The sequence below is a fragment of the Rhipicephalus microplus genome, chromosome 7 (genome assembly GCF_043290135.1).
Source record: "Rhipicephalus microplus isolate Deutch F79 chromosome 7, USDA_Rmic, whole genome shotgun sequence".
Lineage (NCBI taxonomy): Eukaryota > Metazoa > Arthropoda > Arachnida > Ixodida > Ixodidae > Rhipicephalus > Rhipicephalus microplus.
In genome coordinates, this window is record NC_134706.1 from 2,949,901 (window position 1) to 2,969,215 (window position 19,315).

General features: G+C 43.7%; 1 protein-coding gene across 1 annotated transcript in view; it reads left to right on the plus strand.

The window, feature by feature from the left end:
- Positions 1-4,745: 4,745 nt before the first annotated feature.
- Positions 4,746-19,315, plus strand: part of LOC119179440 (uncharacterized) — a 169,595-nt gene continuing 155,025 nt past the window's right edge. The window contains exon 1 of the mRNA XM_075868478.1: positions 4,746-4,983. The gene's annotated coding sequence lies outside the window, so the exon portion shown is untranslated. The remainder of the gene's footprint in view (positions 4,984-19,315) is intronic.

Below are 19,315 nucleotides of genomic sequence, written 5' to 3' on the forward strand. Positions count from 1 at the left end.
GCCGACGTGTTTCCGGCGAAGAAGTTTGAAGCTTGGAGAGTGGCCTATTGAAGACGTGAGGTTTCCTGGAAGAGAAACTTCGGCGAGGTTTCCTGGAAGAGAAACTTCGGGGGCCGCGGAACGACAACAACGTGGACTTTGAGTGAGTGATTCTCGGAAGAGTATCATCTAGACTTTTGTTCCAAGAACTTTGGACTGAATAGGTTTTCTATCTCTTTAGTCTTTAAGTGTCTTGGTTGTTCAATGCATGCGACTGCATTGTAGTGCGTATTGTTGTCTGTGTCCGTTGTTTCGAGTGTGGCTGATTTTACTGTGTAGTACGTCGTTTGATTGGTGACATATTGTACTCAACTATTGTGGAGTGTGCATACGTGTGTATTGTTTTGGATCTGCCATTATTGAGAATATAATTTTGTTTGTTTATCAACTCTCGGCTCTGACTTGTTCTTTGGGCCACAGCCGGCGTCCGCTGGCGCGCCAAGAAGGACCACTTCTAAATTGTCCACGCTTTCGTGGTGTGGTTCGGGGGGCCGGTACTTCGGCCCTTGGAATTAGCCCGGCGATCGCCTCCCTAATTAACGGGACCTGTGTGACACATACCCCTCTCACCCCCCCCCCCCCCAATCGAAAAAAAAAATCTGGCTACACTCCTGTTAGGTGCACGTGACAATCACGGTGACGCGATGCTGGAGCTCGCACAATGAAGAAAGTGCATCGGGTGAGGGTGGTGGTCTGGGCTTGTTGGTTTGGTAGCGTTATAATATATTTATTTATTTATTTATTTATTTAAATAACTTAAGAGCCCAGAGGGCATTACATAAGGGGGGATACATACAAGGGGTTACTATAGCATCAGTAAAACAACATGTCAGCGAGTGATACTAGTAATCAAGCTGACCGATAGCCCAAGCAACATTACTAATAACACAATAAGCAAAAAACACAGTAAGCAGCTCACCATAACAGGAAACATATTTCAAGAAATAGCAATAAACATTCTCTAAGCATGCGTTACACATTAAATGTCAATGGTGGTTACAAATTATTGTCAACTTCTAAGTAAGTTAGTACTGCAGACTGGAAAAGGGAGGGTTCTGTAATAGCGACGATGTTTGATGGCAGCGCGTTCCACTCGTTAATGGATAACAGCAGGGGTGAAAATTGGTATTTCTTAGTGCGTGAATATATTGGATTGACCTTATGTGCATGACCAACGCGATCAGAAACGTAGGGAGCCGGGCGAATGAATGATCGGGAAAATGACGAGTCACTATGATATAAGCTATGGAAAAAACATAGGCGGGACAACTTTCTGCGCGTGGCAAGCAATGGAAGGTTCAGAGAACGCTTAAGACATGTTACGCTTTGGTGGCGAGAATGACAGGAGGTGATAAACCGAGCTGCTTTATTTTGTACCGATTCTAGCATATCAGATAACATTAATCGTGTGTGGATGCCAGATGGTTGACGCATACTCTAGTGAAGGCCTGATCAGAGCTTGATATGCGTGAAGTTTAGTTTTCAAGTTTGCGCATCTGAGGCGGCGTTTCAAAAAACCGAGTTTTTTTGATGATTTGCTGGTGATGTATTCAATGTGACTGTTCCAGGTTAGGTCGGAACTAAAGAAAATGCCGAGGTATTTTGTGGATGAAACGGTCTCAATTACGGTGCTATTGACTATGTATCTGACGGATGATGAGGGGTTGGCTACGGAAGTAAATCTAATATGTTTGGTTTTTTCAGCGTTGATGTGCATCTGCCACAAGTTGCACCACTCTGTGAGTTTTAACAAATCTGACTGTAGGATGCTACTGTCATTCGGTTCGGTAATCTCCTTATATATAACGCAATCATCTGCGAATAGGCGTAGAGAAGAAACAATATTAGATCCAATGTCATTGATGTAGACCAAAAATAATAATGGTCCGAGCACGGAGCCCTGGGGGACACCGGATTTTACCATGCACTTTCTGGAAATTATGTGGTTAAGTTTGACCGATTGCGACCGGTTACAGAGGAACTCTTGAATCCATTGGATTGTTTTCTGATCAAGCTGGAGGTTACGGACTTTAGTTATTAATCGGTTACGTTGGACGCGATCAAAATACCTTTGAAAGGTCTATAAAAATAGCATCTGTAGGAGCAGAGCTATGCATGGATTTGTGCAAGTCTGTCAACAATTCGAATAGTTGGGTGTTGCAAGAGCGTTTTTCCCGAAAGCCGTGTTGGTTTGGGATGAGGATGTTGTTTCTGTTCAAGTGAGATATAATTTTCGAGTAAATGATATGTTCTAATAGCTTGCAAGATATACAGGTTAGAGAGATTGGACGATAGTTGTTCGGACCTGACTTTTGGCTGGATTTGTATATGGGTTTAACAAACGCATATTTCCACTCTTCCGGTACACAGCCCGTGTCAAGCGACTGCTGAAAGATCAGCGACAATAAATACGCTGATATGTGGCAGGTTAATTTTAGGAGTTTGGCACTAATTCCGTCGGGCCCCGGGCTAGTCTTGCGAGGAAGGCGTTGTACAGCTTGTGCGACACCATTTTCAGTTATTGTAATTGAAGAAAAAGGGTCGTGAATGGTAGGTTTTAACAGTGCCAGTGAGTCTAGTGGAAGTTCTTCCGTGAACACAGATGCAAAAAATTCGTTGAAGCATTCAGCACTTTCCTCTGGCGACAACGCTTTGCCTTGATCACTCAGTAGAGTTGGCTCAGAAGGGTAGGCTGTAGGGTTCACCACGCGCCAGAATTTATGGGGGTCAGTTTTCAAAAGGTTAGGTAAGGTGCAGTTAAAATATTTTTCCTTGGCCTCTTTTATTGAGGCCTCAGCTTGTTTTGAAAGATTTTTATAATTAAGCCAATCTTCCGGAGTATTAGTTCGTGTATAGCCCTTTTAAGAGCTCGTTTCTTCCTATTTAGGCATCTTTTTACATCGCGTGTGAACCACGGGTCATTTGTTTTGGTGCTGATTGTTAATTTCGGGACGCAGCATTCTTCTATTTTTTTATATGGTAGCGCAGACAGAGGACGTGGACAACAAAAGGTACATTCAAGACAACACAGCGCTAATATTTAACAACAGTTTATCACTCGCAGATCTGGCTAGTCCATGTTATCCAGAACGTCATACGTCACATGTGCGTAGATCTCACACCCATAAATTCTAGCCAACGCGTATACATCAACGCTTGAAAACACTGTATCGAACTGGAAGCGAAAGTTGGGCTAGTTGGTGCTTCATACCTGGATGCACATACAGCGGAAATCTCTTCTTCCGTCTGTGCCTGTATATTTGCGCTGTTTCTACATCAAAATAAGACTGCATCGCACGCATTTTTTTTCCTAGTGCGAAACAAAAAAAAATAATAATCCGAATATCCACGAGGTGAATGATGACGGGTGGGGTGAGGCGGACGGATGCATGGACGGACGCACAAACGGCCGGACGGGTGGATGTACGGACGTACTGATGGACGCTTCGCCCCACTCATCATCATTCACTCCGCGGATATGCTGTGACACTGTTTTTATTGCCATGCAATGCACATGGCTGCTACGACGACTACGACGACATGGGACATACGACCTATGGTGCAAAAATCTTCGCCTCTAAAAACCGTTTATCGCGAATACATGTAATCGAGTTCCTTATTTTTCAACTTCATTGGTGAACTGCTCACAAAAGCGTCACCAAGCGCTGAAATTCTACTAGCCTCCATTATCAACCGCGTTATCTCGCACCTACTTGTGCTCATAACTACCGTTTCTTTAAATCTATAGGTGTGCACTTCCACATATGGCAATGAAGGGAGAGAAAAGCATCAGGAGCAACGCTATTTAGTTTGTTACTGCGCTCGCGCAAGCGATCATTTATGCATCTACCGGTCTGTCCGATATAGCACTTTCCACCAGTGGAATCAGGTAGACACACGACAAGGCCACGGCCTTCGGCCAAGGCGACTAACGGGTAGACAACACAACAAATAGGAAGAAAATGTGGCACAAACGTAGTTTTCTTTAGCACCCAATAAATTAGTGAAGCCTATGCAGAAGCACAAGGCCGGACAAAATGAAAGGGAAGGTATGCTAAAAGAATCATAGAAACCAATTGGTAGCGATTGCGATTCCTGCTGTACCTTGAAGTCACGATGGATAAACGGATTGATAGGGCTGTACCCTTTTAGATCGGGTGGCGTCTTACGCCACCTAGCCGTAATACATAGTGAACAAAAACTAGATTTACCTTTTTTTCCCTTTAAATGGCGGACTTAAGCATGGGCACATTGCAGTGAAATATTTAATATTCGCTCGTGCCTTGATTGTAGCCACCAATCAGATAACCTCCTTCTAGTTATGTCTACCCGCTTAAAGTCTATTTTGCCCTCCCTGTCACTAAAACTCAGTGCTTTGAAAAAACTATGCGCCATCATCCTGAACTATATAGGGTGAAGCCCTTTACAGAACATTATCAAGTGTTCAGCAGTTTACTCTTCCTCTCCACACGCACTGCATACCGTGTCTACCCCTTCGTATTTGGTTCGAAAAGTCTTGGTTCGCTTGTCACGACATGTAGGTTTCTTCGATGTCAGCGCCCCCTTGGGTACACTCTACCCATGAATGGTCGAGTCACTCTTTGAAGGGGTGAGTGCCACCACTAGTAGTGTATAGGTAGAGTATAGGCGCACTGTGGTAGTGTATAAGCGTGTGTATAAGTGTTCTGTGAGACTGTGGCGCCACCTTCTGGTCGGCAGCCGCCATTCGGCTTCCTCCATCTCGTAGCGGCTGGTTGAGTGAGACACGTGCACGGCGTTTTCTCGGGCAAAATGTCCAGGTGTTGCGTGCCACGGTGCACAAACCACTCGCGAAATGGCTACAGGATGTTTAAATTCCCGAAAGATCCGAAAGGGCGACTCTTGTGGCTTGTAAAGGTCAAGCGCGACAAGTTGCAACCCATAGACCGTTCCTGTTTGTGCAGCGTAAGTCATGCCATTTCTGCATTTCGAGAGTTATAACTTAAGGCGGGCACTTTCAATCGCTATCAAGCTTGATGTGATAGACTCTCTTACGTCAGCTGATGAAGGGCGCCAATCACGGGAAATTTGATCATGATCGGGCTTAATGGCGATCACCAGTGCACCGTGTGGAATACACGTTCATTGGCATGCTGTGTACATGCGTATTTAACTTGGTCATTTTGGATTGCACAAAATGCGTTGTTGTTAATAGCTTCTTGTGCACAAGCTGCAATTGCGCGAAGATGTGCGCCTACGTTGTGCGCAATTGTTGCTGCTGGAGCCTTCAACTATTTCGTTTAGGGGCAAAGCCATTTACGCCGTGGGTCGTATGTCGCGGGTCGTGTCGTCGTAGTCGTAGTAGCCTGTTTCATTGCATTTCATGTCAATAAAAACTGTGTCACAGCATATCCACAGACTAAATGATGGTAAGTAACGTGAAGCGTGCATCAGTCCGTCCGTGCTTCCGTGCGTGCATTCGTCCGCTTGTGCGTCCGTCCCTGCGTTCGTCCGTCCGTCCGCGCGCGTGTCCGTCTGTGCGTCTGTCCGTGCATCTGTCTGTCTGTGCATCTCCGTTCCCCTCACCTTCTTCTTAACCGACAGTTCTTTTTGGTTTGCCCCCCCCCCCCTGCTGTTTTCTAAGTATTTACCAGTCAATTTTCTGGTTTGCTTCCTCCATTTCGTATCAACATTCTTCATGTACAAGTAGCTGAAAACCTCCCTTGCCCAACGTTCCTCCCCCACTTCTCTCAATCGCTTCTCAAATTTTATCTTGCGGCTAGCTTCCCTGCCCTCAAATGATGTCCATCTCATATCACCTTGTACGCCCTGATTTGGTGTATTCCCGTGAGCTCCTAAAGCATGCCTACCTATTCCACGTTGCTTAATTTCTAATCTTGCTTGAACTTCTGATCTCATGCACAAGACTGCTTTGCCGAACGTCAGATCAGGAACCATGACCCCTTTCCATATTCCTCTCACAACATCATACCTATTGTAATTCCACAGTGCCCTGTTTTTCATTACCGCTGCATTCCTGTTACCTTTAGTCGTCAAGTATGTTTCGTGTTCCCTTAGGTACTCGCCCCCATTGCTTATCCATACGCCCAGATATTTGTATTTATCTGTTATCTCTAGCGTGACCTCCTGTATTCTAAGCTCGCTACCTTCATTGTCATTAAAAATCATGACTGCCGATTTTTTCTTACTAAATCTGAAATCTAACCTATCTCCCTCATTACCGCAGATGTCCACCAATCTCTGCAAATCTTCCTTGTTGTGGGCCATTAGCACTATATCATCTGCGTACATAAATGCTGGTAGTGTCTGTTCAATGAGTTTTCCTTGTTTGACGAGAGAGAGGTTGAAGCCCAGTCCACTTTTCTCTAATTTGGCCTCTAATCCTTGTAGGTACATCATGAATAATAAGGGTGACAGAGGAAACCCCTGCCTAAGCCCCCGTTTTACCTCTGCAGACTTGGATACCTGTTTTCCCCACTTTATAACTATCTTGTTACCTTTATAGATATCCTTTAAAAGATTAGCGACTACATCTTCCGTGCCTAGTGTGTCCAGTATTCCCCACAATTCCTCTTGAACCACGCTATCGTACGCTCCTTTGATATCTAAATATGCTAGCCACAGGAGCCTGTGTTCCTTTTCTGCTATTTCGATGCACTGCGTCAGTTATAACAGATTGTCTTCCAACCTCCTGTGTTTCCTAAACCCATTCTGCAGTTCCCCCAGCACCCCCTCATCCTCTATCCATGCCTGCAGTCTTTCCTTTATAATCTGCATCGCCAGCCTGTAGATCACTGATGTCACTGTTATGGGACGGTAGTTGTTTATGTCAGCTTTGTCCCCCTTTCCTTTAGAGATCATGCTCATCATGCTATAAGTTTCCATCCATCGGGAACTTCTCCATCGATTATTAATTTTTTCACTGCCTCTCTCAAAGCCTGCTTAGACTTCGGACCTAATGTCTTTATCAGCATAATTGGAATGCCATCTGGGCCTGTTGATGTACTACTGGGAACCCTTTTCTCAGCGTTTTCCCACTCTCGTTGTAAAAATGGAGCAATTGCGCCACTTGATTCATCCTTGTCTATTGTGGTGCATAAAGCACTTCTTTGTTGAAAATCTTCTGTCACGCTTGTTCTTATATATTCAACAGCTTCGTCCCCTTCTAGCCTAGCACCTGGAGCTGTAGTTATAAACCTCTGCTGTAGGCTCGTCTCATTTCTTAAGGAGTTTAGATGCTCCACAAATTTCGCAGCTGCCTTTCTATCTTTTTTATGTACTTCTGCCAGCCACTCAGCTCCCTTTCTTCTAATCTTATCATTGATCAGAAGGGATGCATCCCTTCCACAGCTTAGAAAGATTTCCCATTTTCTTTGAACATCACCTGCCGGTTCACCCTGCTGCTTAGCATGTCTGTGTTCCCTAGAGGCTTGCTGACGTTTTGCTATGACTCTCTTAACTTCCTCTACGACATGGTATGAGCAGCGCCACCAGGTGGTAGTATGTGCACGCGCACGTTTTCGTGACGTAACTTCGTCCGCGCGTTGCTTCTTCGATCGTCCGCGGCACGTCGCACGTGTGGTAACTATCGTGGCAGGGGGGCACAACGTTGGGACGACATCACATTGAAGGCACTGGTTCTTCGTCGACAATGCGAAGTAACTGCACGTTGCGCGTGTATACGCGTTCAGAGTGATGTGCGGCGAAGCTCCGCGTGGTTGGCGTATCCAGTCTCGGCCGCGGCGCATGAAGTCAAACCACGCTTGTGTCAGATAAGGATCAAACGGGAATCGGTGCAACTTGCACCTACTGTCTCCCGTTTCACTGATGCAACACTTCACAGGGCAAAATATTGGCGCCATGACGACAAATTCGCAATCAAACGATTACGTTGCCCTCTGATAAGCGTATATTTTCTATTCGCATGCACGTGCACTATTCCAGATTCCGCTAGCTCGCTTCATAGGTACGCTGGATGACATTGACGGCAGGACGAGAGTAGGCGATTGAGAAAGCGATGCTCAAGCTGCCTTTTTTTTTTTGGCGCCTGACGTCATCACAACTTGCCAGGCTGCTGCGTGGAGTCACCAGTATTAGTACTGTAGCCTGAAGTCAAGTTAGTGTCGATGTCAGTAGGTGCGTCGCGAAAAAATTGACCTTAATATCAAACTGAAATATATTGTTATAGCATTTTCTGCGCGTCAAACTTGCTCAGAGCCGTATCTGTATACAGGAAATTTGTATGGCAGAGTAAACTCACCTCCTAATGAAGGGGTCAGGACTCGGTACCCCCTTGAACAAATGTTCCCGCATCAGCTCTCGGCGAAACGTATCATTTTCAGAAGGAATGATGAACTTTCTATTACCGATATACGTAGTATTTACATTAGCAACGAGAAAGCGCTCATATTTAATTGATTGATTTGTGGGGTTTAACGTCCCGAAACCACCATATGATTATGAGAGATGCCGTAGTGGAGAGCTCCGGAGATTTCGACCACCTGGGGTTCTTTAACGTGCACCCAAATCTGAGCACACGGGCCTACAACATTTCCGCCTCCATCGGAAATGCAGCCGCCGCAGCCGGAATTTGAACCCGCGACCTGCGGGTCAGCAGCCGAGTACCTTAGCCACTACACCACCACGGCGGGGCAAGCGCTCATATTTAGAATGGAAATGAAGTAGCACTACTCTGTTGCATAGATGTATGGCAGGCGTGCTGCAGTTCTAAGGGCGCAGCTTGTTTATATTATTAAGTTCTAAGCGGCTTTAGAAGACCGAGAAAAGCCCTTGCCTGTTTTAAATGGCTTGTAAGTTCTACAACATCAAGTACTGCCTATCGGCTTTACATTTTGAAGCAAGACAATACACAAAAGTTCACAAAAGTTTTTTTTTTCTCAATTTTCGCTTATATATGTACTTCACTCCGATATTAAATCTTTGTTGAAAGTCAGCGCTCTTTTCTGTCCTTGTTTTTTCGCTTCCGTAGTTACGAAGTAACTACTTGTAGGTTGCGCTGTTCCTGAATTCAATTTCTAAAGGCAATTTTTAAGAGTGTTTTTCACAATGTAACAATTGCATGCTGTGCACCGTTTTTTTTCTTAGGACTGATTTTTATCGATGCTAGCCGTGTTCATTGTCCTGATTCAAACTTATATGACAGGGAACGAATGTAAACACGTTTGTTGGACCACAAAGCAGAAGTATTCTCAGAAACATTTTCGCCATGTGTTCTCCTGCATGTGCATTTCAAAATATATAAAGTATAATTTTATAATTTATAATTTTATAATTGGCTCTTTGTCCTTCGTAAGTGCACAATAGTGTGCTTGCTATGAATACTTTGAAGATCACCTGCATAACTTCTTCATAAAAAAAAGAGAGGAAAAACCCATTAGTCTGCGCATCATAGACATTTCACACTTTCAGGTAACAACATTAGTGCAGGTGGATCTCAATTGTTTTATTACACTTTGATACGTCATCAATGACGCAATCATCCTTACTACATGATATTAATAAAGGCTTATCATTTCACATCTGACTTTGACAGTCCTGCCTGTCGAAGTCAGATGTGAAAATGCAGGCCCATAAAAATTTTGCACAACTCGATCAGTTTCTCGAAAACTTTCGTGAAGATTGGAGAAGATGCAGGCGTGGAAGTCAGTTCAGTTCCCTAAATATCAGTTTCGCAAATAGGTCAAGTTGTGCAACATGACAAAGTTTACAGAAATAAAAATTGCAGTGTGAGTCGCAATAAAAGGTTCGTCACATCACTCACATGTGGTGTTATGTATAGGATACCATCATCATGCGGCAGAACGTAACTCGGGCAGAGCGAAGGATGCTGCCTGGAAAAGGGGGGACAGGGCGCCTGACGCTATACAGTATTGCCATGAATGTGAGTGTACTGCGCGCTTTGACAACACTATAGTATTGTTTAGAGGCCAGTGTACAAGGGAGGTCGTGGAAGCTGCAACAACAACCACGAAGATTACGTGTGTATCAGCTCACCGTTCCTTATCCCTAAGAGAACTGCACTTTCTTGATGGCAGCTGGTGGAAACACACACGTGTTGTTGGGGTCTGGGTTTCTTTCTTTCCCTTTCATTGTATATATTCTGAGCTCTGATATATCAAACGTCAATAGGAAGTTATAGCGTCTGTCGGTGGTGGAAGTCGTGCGCTGTAAAACAATAGTAAGTATGGATTACCAACTAGCCCTAATCAACGCTTTCAGACATAATGGCACGGCATTTCGAGAACTGAGTCGCAGTAAAAAGGTTACTGTGAGGCAGCCGGTTATGGTATGCGTTACACCAAAAAATGAAACTTCAAGAAGCCGTTGTATTACACGAAGAAACGCGGTGCATGGAACCCATGTTCTTACAGGGGTTGACAGGACAATTGTGCATGTAGTTCGTTTTGTTGGCCCATGGATCTTTATGACGTGTCTTAGTGAATCACGGGTTATGGGCGTTGAATCGGCCGGCAGTAAGAATGAATAAGAAAAATATTTTGTTTATTAATTGAGTATATACGAGTTGTGATATCGTTGTAATATGATAGTCATTGCAGGTTTCGTTACGTTTTATTCACTTATAAAATGTAGGGGTTCTGGCTTTCTTATTCTGATTTGCACTTGTAAGACGCTATATTATCTCGCGGTGCAAGAAGTTGGCTCTCTTGTCTGAGCATGTCGACTTCCCGTCGTGACATGCGATTAAGAAAATCTCTGCAACCCAACTGTTTCGTCATTTTTCAAAATAAGCAAGATATCGCTCGACGAACTATGCTTAACTGCCTTGGACCATGGCAATTTCTTTAATGATCGCTCACGAAAAGCATGCGAAGCCTTTTCTACGTTTTAGTTTTGCGAGCGAGTATCGGGAAATAATGGCCGACAAGTGCTTGGCAGCGCTGGTGGGGTATTTAGCATAGATAAATAAATCCACGCAGACTGAAGGCTTTCCAATCAGTGCGCTGTTTATTTGGCCTCCAGTAAAATCCTCTGACACCAAAGTTAAAAAATAAAAATGTTCCCTTTTCCAAGTTCAGTATGTGCCTTCTTCACTCCTACTCAGGTCCTCTAGAAGGCGGCGTCTGGCGTGGCCTGCTGCGTCCGCCTTTCCGGCACTGCCACCAAAAACACACTGTCCCTTGTCATTTCTGAAGAGGTATCTCCTACAAAAACATCCAGTCGCACAGTCTAGTGTGCAACGAAGTGGTCTAGGCATGCCGATGTGGTAGCACTTGTTTTCGCCGCAGCTGCCGCTCTCACACTCCTTGTACACTTGGCCCCGCGGGCATTCTGCGCATACATTTACGTTGCCGTTCAATACAGCGTTTCGGGAGCATAAGACTTTTTTGATAGTTTTATTCTTGTAACGCGAATTCCTTTTCATTAATATATATGTAATTTTGAGCTTCACCTATGCATGAAATTTATCCATCTAAACAACGACATTATTTATTAAAACACTGGAAGCTAACAAGGCTGGTGTCCTCTTACCATAGCACACCAAACTTCCATGAAGATATTTGTACAACTAGCACGACTTGGCGTTATCAGGACACATAGTTGCCCTAAATACTTACTTTGTGCCCGCAGAATGGATTAGTCTTGCAGAATATTTCTCCTCTCGTCATAATATTACTCGAAGTGTCCCACAAGTACAGCCGTAGTGACGTAGTGAGCATTACATCAAAAGGTGGGAGGTACCCGTGGAGTAGCCAAATTTTTTTTTTCGGGGAATAGGTTCAGCCATACTTTGTTCGTGCGCACATTTTTATGCGTGCGTGTATATACGCCTGCAAAACTGAATAATTTCGGGGGCGGGGCAGTTGAATTCGGACGCCCATGCTACGTACCTTCCGAAGTAATGACACGCCAATTGTTTCAATAAACATGTTGCTAGCTCCAGCATCTGTCTCTCGTCTTCTCTTCTTGCGCACGCGTTCATGAACGCCTTCTTTCCTTTTATTCAGGTATTTATTTATTATTTGTTTATTTATTGATTGATACCTCAAGGGTCCCGCGGCACATTACATAAGGGGTGAACATACACGCAGCCTCTCTCTGCGTTACTCACTACCCCCCCCCCCCCCCCCCCGAAATCTTTGAACATGGCGTGTCTCTCTCTGTCAACGTTTCGACAAGCTGCCTTGTCTTCTTCCACTTGCAGCCTCGAAGACAAAAAAAAATAATAAGGGCTAGTTTTCAGCATGTACTGAACCTGCAACCTTCGAATTACGCGTCCGATTTTCTTTCTTCGTCCGCGTCCTTGAGAATGGGGGGAGGGGGGAATGACTGCCGTTGCTGTAGCTCAATTTGAAGAGCATTGGACGTCTAATTCGAAGGTCGCACGTTCGGTATTTCTCCACATTTACATCAGAATTACTGCAAAGAACACGTCCCATACATAATTTTCCTGGCATTGTCATTCCTCCCCTGGTATTAACATTGAACCTTGAAGATGACAAGTCTGCTTGTAGAAGTAATTAAGTTGCAGCATATGGCTGTATATAGCCATATATCGTAACTATTGCAATGTTGGATCCAGCAAGACCTTGTGCTCGACAAGTTTTTCATCGCTTCAAGTTTCGAATTTCTTTAAATGCTTACCCCGGTGATTTTTCGAGGGCAATGAGTTTCAATGAAATTCACTGGGTACGCTCATTTGACGTTTGCGACATTCATGCCAAACTGCTGGCTTGAGAATCTCGCAGAAGTTCTTTTCAAATGAATTTTATAGCTTGCCTCCAAACGCTCACCTCGCTTGCCAGAATTAATGATGACATTGTGTGTGTGACGTTGAGTTTTGCATGGCGGAAGTGACGAACTGATGCGCCACTGTAGCGTCTGCTTGTCTGCTATGGATTGCGTGGGTTTGGCCGGTGCTTCCTTGGTTGAACGTGCGATTTCCTTTTCCGTGTTGGTGGGCGTGCGATAGGTACCAAGTGGTGTTGCTTTATGAGCCACACACGATTGACCATGCATTCGCCGTAACAGCGAGCTGATCGCCGCCGGCACAAACTAGGATGGATGGATGAATATGGCTGTGCACTTTAGGTCGGGCGGTGGCTAACGCCACCTAGTCGTAAAACTTAGTGAACTAAAAACTACGTTTATCTTTTTTTTTCTTTTGGATAGTGAAGTTGAGGACTGGTACTTTGCAGTGAAGGATTTAATGTTCACTGTGCCTTGATTTTAGCCACCAATCAGATAACCACCTTCTAGTTATTTCCACCCGCTTAATTTGCCCTCCTTGTTTCTAAACCCCAGTGCTTTGAAAGACTCTGTGCCATCATCCTGAAATATCATTTGAAGCCCTTTACAGAACATTATCAGGTGTTCGGCAGTTTTCTCCTCCTCTCCACACACACTGCATACCGTGTCTACGCCTTCGTATTTGGCCCGATAAGTCTCGGTTCGAAATATTCCCGTCCTGGTCTCAAACAGTAGAGAACTACCACGAGCATTATCATAGATTCTTTCCTTGGCAATTTCCTGCTTAAAAGCCCGATAGATTTCTAGTGCGGACTTTTTAATCATGCCGATTCTCCACATATCGGTCTCCGTTTCCTTCACCTTCTTCTTAACTGATAGTTTTTTTTTTTGTTTGGCCTCCTGCTGTTTTCGAAGTATTTACCCGTCAAATTTCTGGCTCGCTTCCTCCATTTTGTATCGACATTCATCATGTACAAGTAGCTGAAAACGTTCCTAGCCCGACGCTCCTCCCCCATTTCTCTCAATCGCTTCTTAAATATTATCTTGCTGCTAGCTTCCCTGCCCTCGAATGATGTTCATCCCATATCATCTTGTACTCCCTGATTTGGTGTATTCCCGTGAGCTCCTAAAGCAAGCCTACCTATTCCACGTTGCTTCCACTCGGCTGGATTTCGGTTTTGGTATTGCGGTTTTTTGATAATTAAAATTTATATTCAAATTTGTTGAGCATTTTCAGCTATCGGGTGCGTGACAACAGTGTCTTTTCGAAAAGTTAATTAGAGCGCGAAAACTTGACACGATCACTCACACACGATCACTCACCCATGCATCAAACACACAGCGCTCACTTCCAACTGATTTATTCATAGCTCGAAGGCTTGAATATATACAGGACACATTGTGTGCACACACACCAAAGAAGGCCAACAGCATAAATTATCAAAACGTACAGTTAATCGATGTCATCGCCTTAGAGCGATAAACTGAAGTTCGCTTGGTAACAACGAAATTGAAGCTGTTGGCCTTCTTTGGTGTGTGTGTGCGCACAATGTGTCCTGTATATATTCAAGCCTTCGAGCTATGAATAAATCAGTTGGAAGTGAGCGCTGTGTGTTTGATGCATGGGTGTGTGCATGTGTGAGTGATCGTGTCAAGTTTTCGCGCTCTAATTAACTTTTCGAAATGATATACCAACTAGCCCAACAACAAGTTCTCTTAGAATGACAACAGTGTCTTAGGAACATGAAAGTGTCATTACCCTAACATGGTAAAAAAATCGCCAGAGTTGGCCTTTAACGTATATCTCATTTACACTACTTGCTAGTTATGATATTTATTGTAAGTGACGTGTAAATCTAGTACGTTCGTATTTAACAGATATCATTTTTTAATGTGTATTATGGTATCCCACGGTCTAGCTAAGCTTATACGTGTAAAATGAAGCACTCACGTCTTCTCGAACCACCCCAGTTCGGCAACAACTTGCAACAAGTGGCTGTGGACCTTGCCCTTTCGCTGGCAGTAAAGCGCAACACGTAATAAAGCCGGCTATGATGCACATAAAAGCCATTATCACTTCGCGATGGCTCTGTGGCCTTGAATATCGCACGGCGGCTTAATATGTGAACGAAGACAATGGTCAAAGCACACCAATGAATTGTACAGACCAAGAAATAACACAGAGACAACGCACAAAATGATTACATTGGTACTTTCTTCGTTTGAATGCTCTATGTGTATTAAAGGAGCAGCAGAAAGGGGCCACTTCGTTGAAACTAGTGACCCTCTTTTTTTCCAATCAATCATTGTGACTGGAAGCATTCTGTTTAGTTTCATGAAAAAAGTATGTACAACTTTAAACGAACGCAGTTCGCGCCTATGTAAGCGTATCACATGCATTACGTCAGAAAATTGGGTCGAACCTTCCATTTCGAATTTCAAAGCTCGTGAGCTTTATGAACGCGTAGTTTATATCACTTCACCGTTCTTTGTTGGAGCATGTGCGGCTGTTTGCTGTAGAGCCTTTAATAGGCACCTGCAAAAGAATATTCATGAAAAATAATGAACACAGCATTGGACGTAATGAGAAATCTGACGATTTCCAATGAGCAACTATGGCTCAGTGGAAGGTATATGCTTCACAACATTTTGATTCATCGCCGCTGCAGCAGTCCTGATTGTTGCACACGCACAATAAATTACTTTTAAGGTTTTGCCTACATCAAGCATACTGCACGTAGAGTGGCTGCCGAAGAATGGGACGCATCACGCTGAATTTCGACGAACAAATTTTGAGCCCCAATTGATGCACTAATAAGTTGCAGTTAGGCTAAGCGCAGGAGGTATCCACTTTTGTATAGTTATACGAATGAACGCGGCACACGAAGAGAGAGAGGAAAATAAAGGGAAAACAGGTAGGTTAACCAGAGGAAGGCTCCAGTGAAGCGGAATTTACGTATAGTTAAACTGGCTTAAAAGACTATCCTGCATGTTTTTTTTTTTTTGCTGGTAGGTCAATTAACTTGATAGGTTTTGCAGTAGGGCTCAATTTACGGCGAGATATTTGGGTTGAATCGGGCGATATTACGAAGGAGCAAAAAGTGCACTTTAAGAAAATATTAGTTGCAATGTGAATATAATATAGGGGAAATCTAGTTGTTCACGGGATAATATATTATCAAACAGCGTAATTCATCATGGATTTAAGAGTTCTATAGTGCCTTTATGCGCTTTGGTTTTTCTTTGCTGTATTTCGCTGAAATTAATTTAGACGCAATAGGCGGCCGCCTAGGAAAAAATCTTACCAGCGAGGCGCCATTACTCACTTGGTAACACACACACAAAGAAAAAACATAGAAAAGAAAGCATAAAAAACATGGTTGATCCCTCCGTCATAGGAATCAGTAAAACACGAAAGTAAAACGTGTGCTCAGAAAAGTAGTCCTTGCACATTGCCTATTGGTGTTCTAACTTGGATTCATCCACGTTGCCGCTTCGTCATACATCTGCGTCATGATTACATCCATCATTAATGATCAAACAAACCCTTGTGGTCATAGATGGTCGTGGTAGTTAAGGGCGAGAGCGGAACCAGATAAAACAATGTGGCGGCTAGAAGAGCGCGACTGATTGGGCGCCAAACTTCAGGTCACCTACTCGTGGCATGTGAAACACCACTGCCCGACGAGAGCGAAACCCAACACATGTCCCGCCTTCCCTCTGGCCGGCCTCGACTGTTCGCAGAACGAGGAACACGGAGCCAGACGAGGCTGGTGGGCCGGTGCACCACCACCTATATTGTTCTCGATGATGGTATGATAGTCTTATCTGTTGGCTGGCCATGATTCTTCTCGGGGCGACCGTAAGCGCGATTCGGAGCTTCTTTTTTTGTTATGAGTGAGTGCTGTGAGTGGCACCGGCGCTTGGGGTAAGATCGCCATCTAAGGGTGTGTTTGGTGTTGACAAAATTGCACACACTCCTACTAGAAACGAGCCGAATGAGACGGACGCTTAAAAACGACGCGTTGAAGGAACTGATTAATTAAATAATTAATTAATGGTTATTATATTGATTATATATTATGTAACTATATATAACAGTAATAAATATTATATTCTTTAATTTTTTATTCAAGTACATCACAGGTTCCCATTTAGAACATCACTTGAGGGGGGTCCTAAATCATAATTCAAACAGCACAGATTGTAAGTTAGTGAATACAGAAAGTGAATACAGTTGTACAAAGTCAATATTAAATACAGATATTTCAATACACTTGACACAGTAGAGTAGTAGCAATAGACATAAGAAATGTCTAGGCGACATAAGAAATGTGCTACAGAAGACACCTGACTCGACCATACGAATTAAACAAAGCAAGCATCCTTTGCACAAGCCGAAAGTCGAGGCTATGCGAAAAAAACACAAACAATAAAAACTATGAGAACATAATGTGTAGTTCTTGAACGCTTCAGGTGAAGGTATGCTAACAGTTTTGTCTGGAAGATTGGTCCAATATTATGTGGCTCGAAGTAACGCCGATGAATTGAAAGCCTTTGCTCGACCGAACATGCGTTCCATGCTTAGAAGATTCAGAAAACGACGAGTTGCAGATGCCGTGGTCATGGTTACTTGTTAAGACTATTGTAGAGGATAGGGGATTTTATATGCCATGGGATTTGAACTATTTGGTCTGCTGAAAGTCGGAGGCAATGAAACACGTATTTTTGCATTGTTGGGAAGGTGTCTACTTCTGGGATGTTTTACAGAGAACTCTCAAAAAGAAACTCCCCTTACTTTCACTGGGTATCGGGTTTTTAACAATGGAAAATGAGAATGGACCACATTTTGTTCTTATAATGGTGCTTGGCCTCCATTGTCTATGGCGGGCTCGAGTGGCCGGTTTCTACTGTGACTCTGACAGGCGTCCTGCTCGCGGGCTTTTCCGCGAAAGCCTTGCTCAATACGTTGAAATACTCAAACAACAATACTTTGTTCCGGATTCGCTCTCCAGGGTAGAACGCCTGGTGAACCAAAAGAAATTTCAGCAATGTAACCACTTATAGTCTGGCGACTGTCTTGACATCGCTTCTGTTGTGCGTATTATTGTTCATAGAGACCTATATTGATCTCTGTAATACGTGTAAGAGCCGGTAACAAAAAAAAAAAAAAGGCCATGGCGCAGTGGAGAGCGTGCCCGGCATCTGCTTCCGTGAACCCAGAGGTGACGGGTTTGACACCCGATGACGGAACTTTTTTGCTCTGTCTTTAGAACGTGCGTATTTTTCTACGTCACTTCCGTGACGGAAATACGTCATTGAAGTTTTGGTGGGCCCCGGCATAAAACACTTTTGTGTTAAAGAACATTGGGCATGCAGCTACACACCAGTGGAAACAGCGGAGCTGGTGGCCTTCCTTTCCTCCTTTCCTTTTCCCCCCTCCTGCTCATCACATCACACCATCACCTTCATTTACCTTTCCCATCCCCTTGTTATCCTGTTGCGCAAAGCTTTTCCCACTTCCTCAAGCTCACCTTTACCTCGCCACCACCTCTTCTCAACTTTTCTTGTTTAATCAAGAGGGCGGCGAGGACTAAAGGATTGCGAGTCTGACAACGGTCCTCGCCCTCACATCCCTTTCAGACGGCATTTGACAATGTATATAATACATGCAATCATTTAATGCAATAATTTTCACCACACACCACGATCGAGTGAAATGACTTTCCAGCTGATATCACATCAATCACCCACAATAAACGTTTTCGAGAAGCACTAACCAATGTTGTTTAAATATAGAAGCCCGTTTTACATTACTGTTATTATTCTTCACTGTATTTGTTTTACTGTCCCCTCTGCAATGCCTTTGGCCTTGAGGGGTATAATAAATAAATAAACAAATAAATAAATAAATCACATTGAAACATTAACCATAGCGGTACTGAAACAAAAACGAAGACACTCTTTTAAACTGAAAAAAAAAATTTGGGAGATCTTACGTACCTTGATAACAGACGTTATGCGAGGCATGCGAAGGGAAAGCGACCGTAGAGCAATCTTTTTATTAAATGACCTGTCATAAAAAGGCGCTATATATGTACAAATGTAAGACGTATGTTGATAAATTTCAGATGTTTATACAACCGGATGTTTGCGCTTGTGCAACGATGCCAAGAGGAACGTATTAGCAACACCAGAAGTGATAAGCTGATGTGAAGCGCTGGTGCTAGCGAGGATGGTAGCCCTGGACATCAATTTAAGCACATGGCACTTACGTACAATTGACGTTAACCCGACGTGACGGCTGTATCATAGGAGTACATATGTATTATTTATAAAATTGGATAGCCCATAACTGCAACCACGATTGACGTTTCGCGAATATAACGGTCTATTTGAATATTAGTTCCGAAATTTTGTGTGGCTTTGTGGTAGATTGCTTGATTGCCACGCAGAATGCTTGGGTTCGATTCCTGCTGGAATTCTAACATTTATTATTTGCCTTCGTCGGGTCAATGCTGCAGATGCCAGAAATTACCCATGTGTA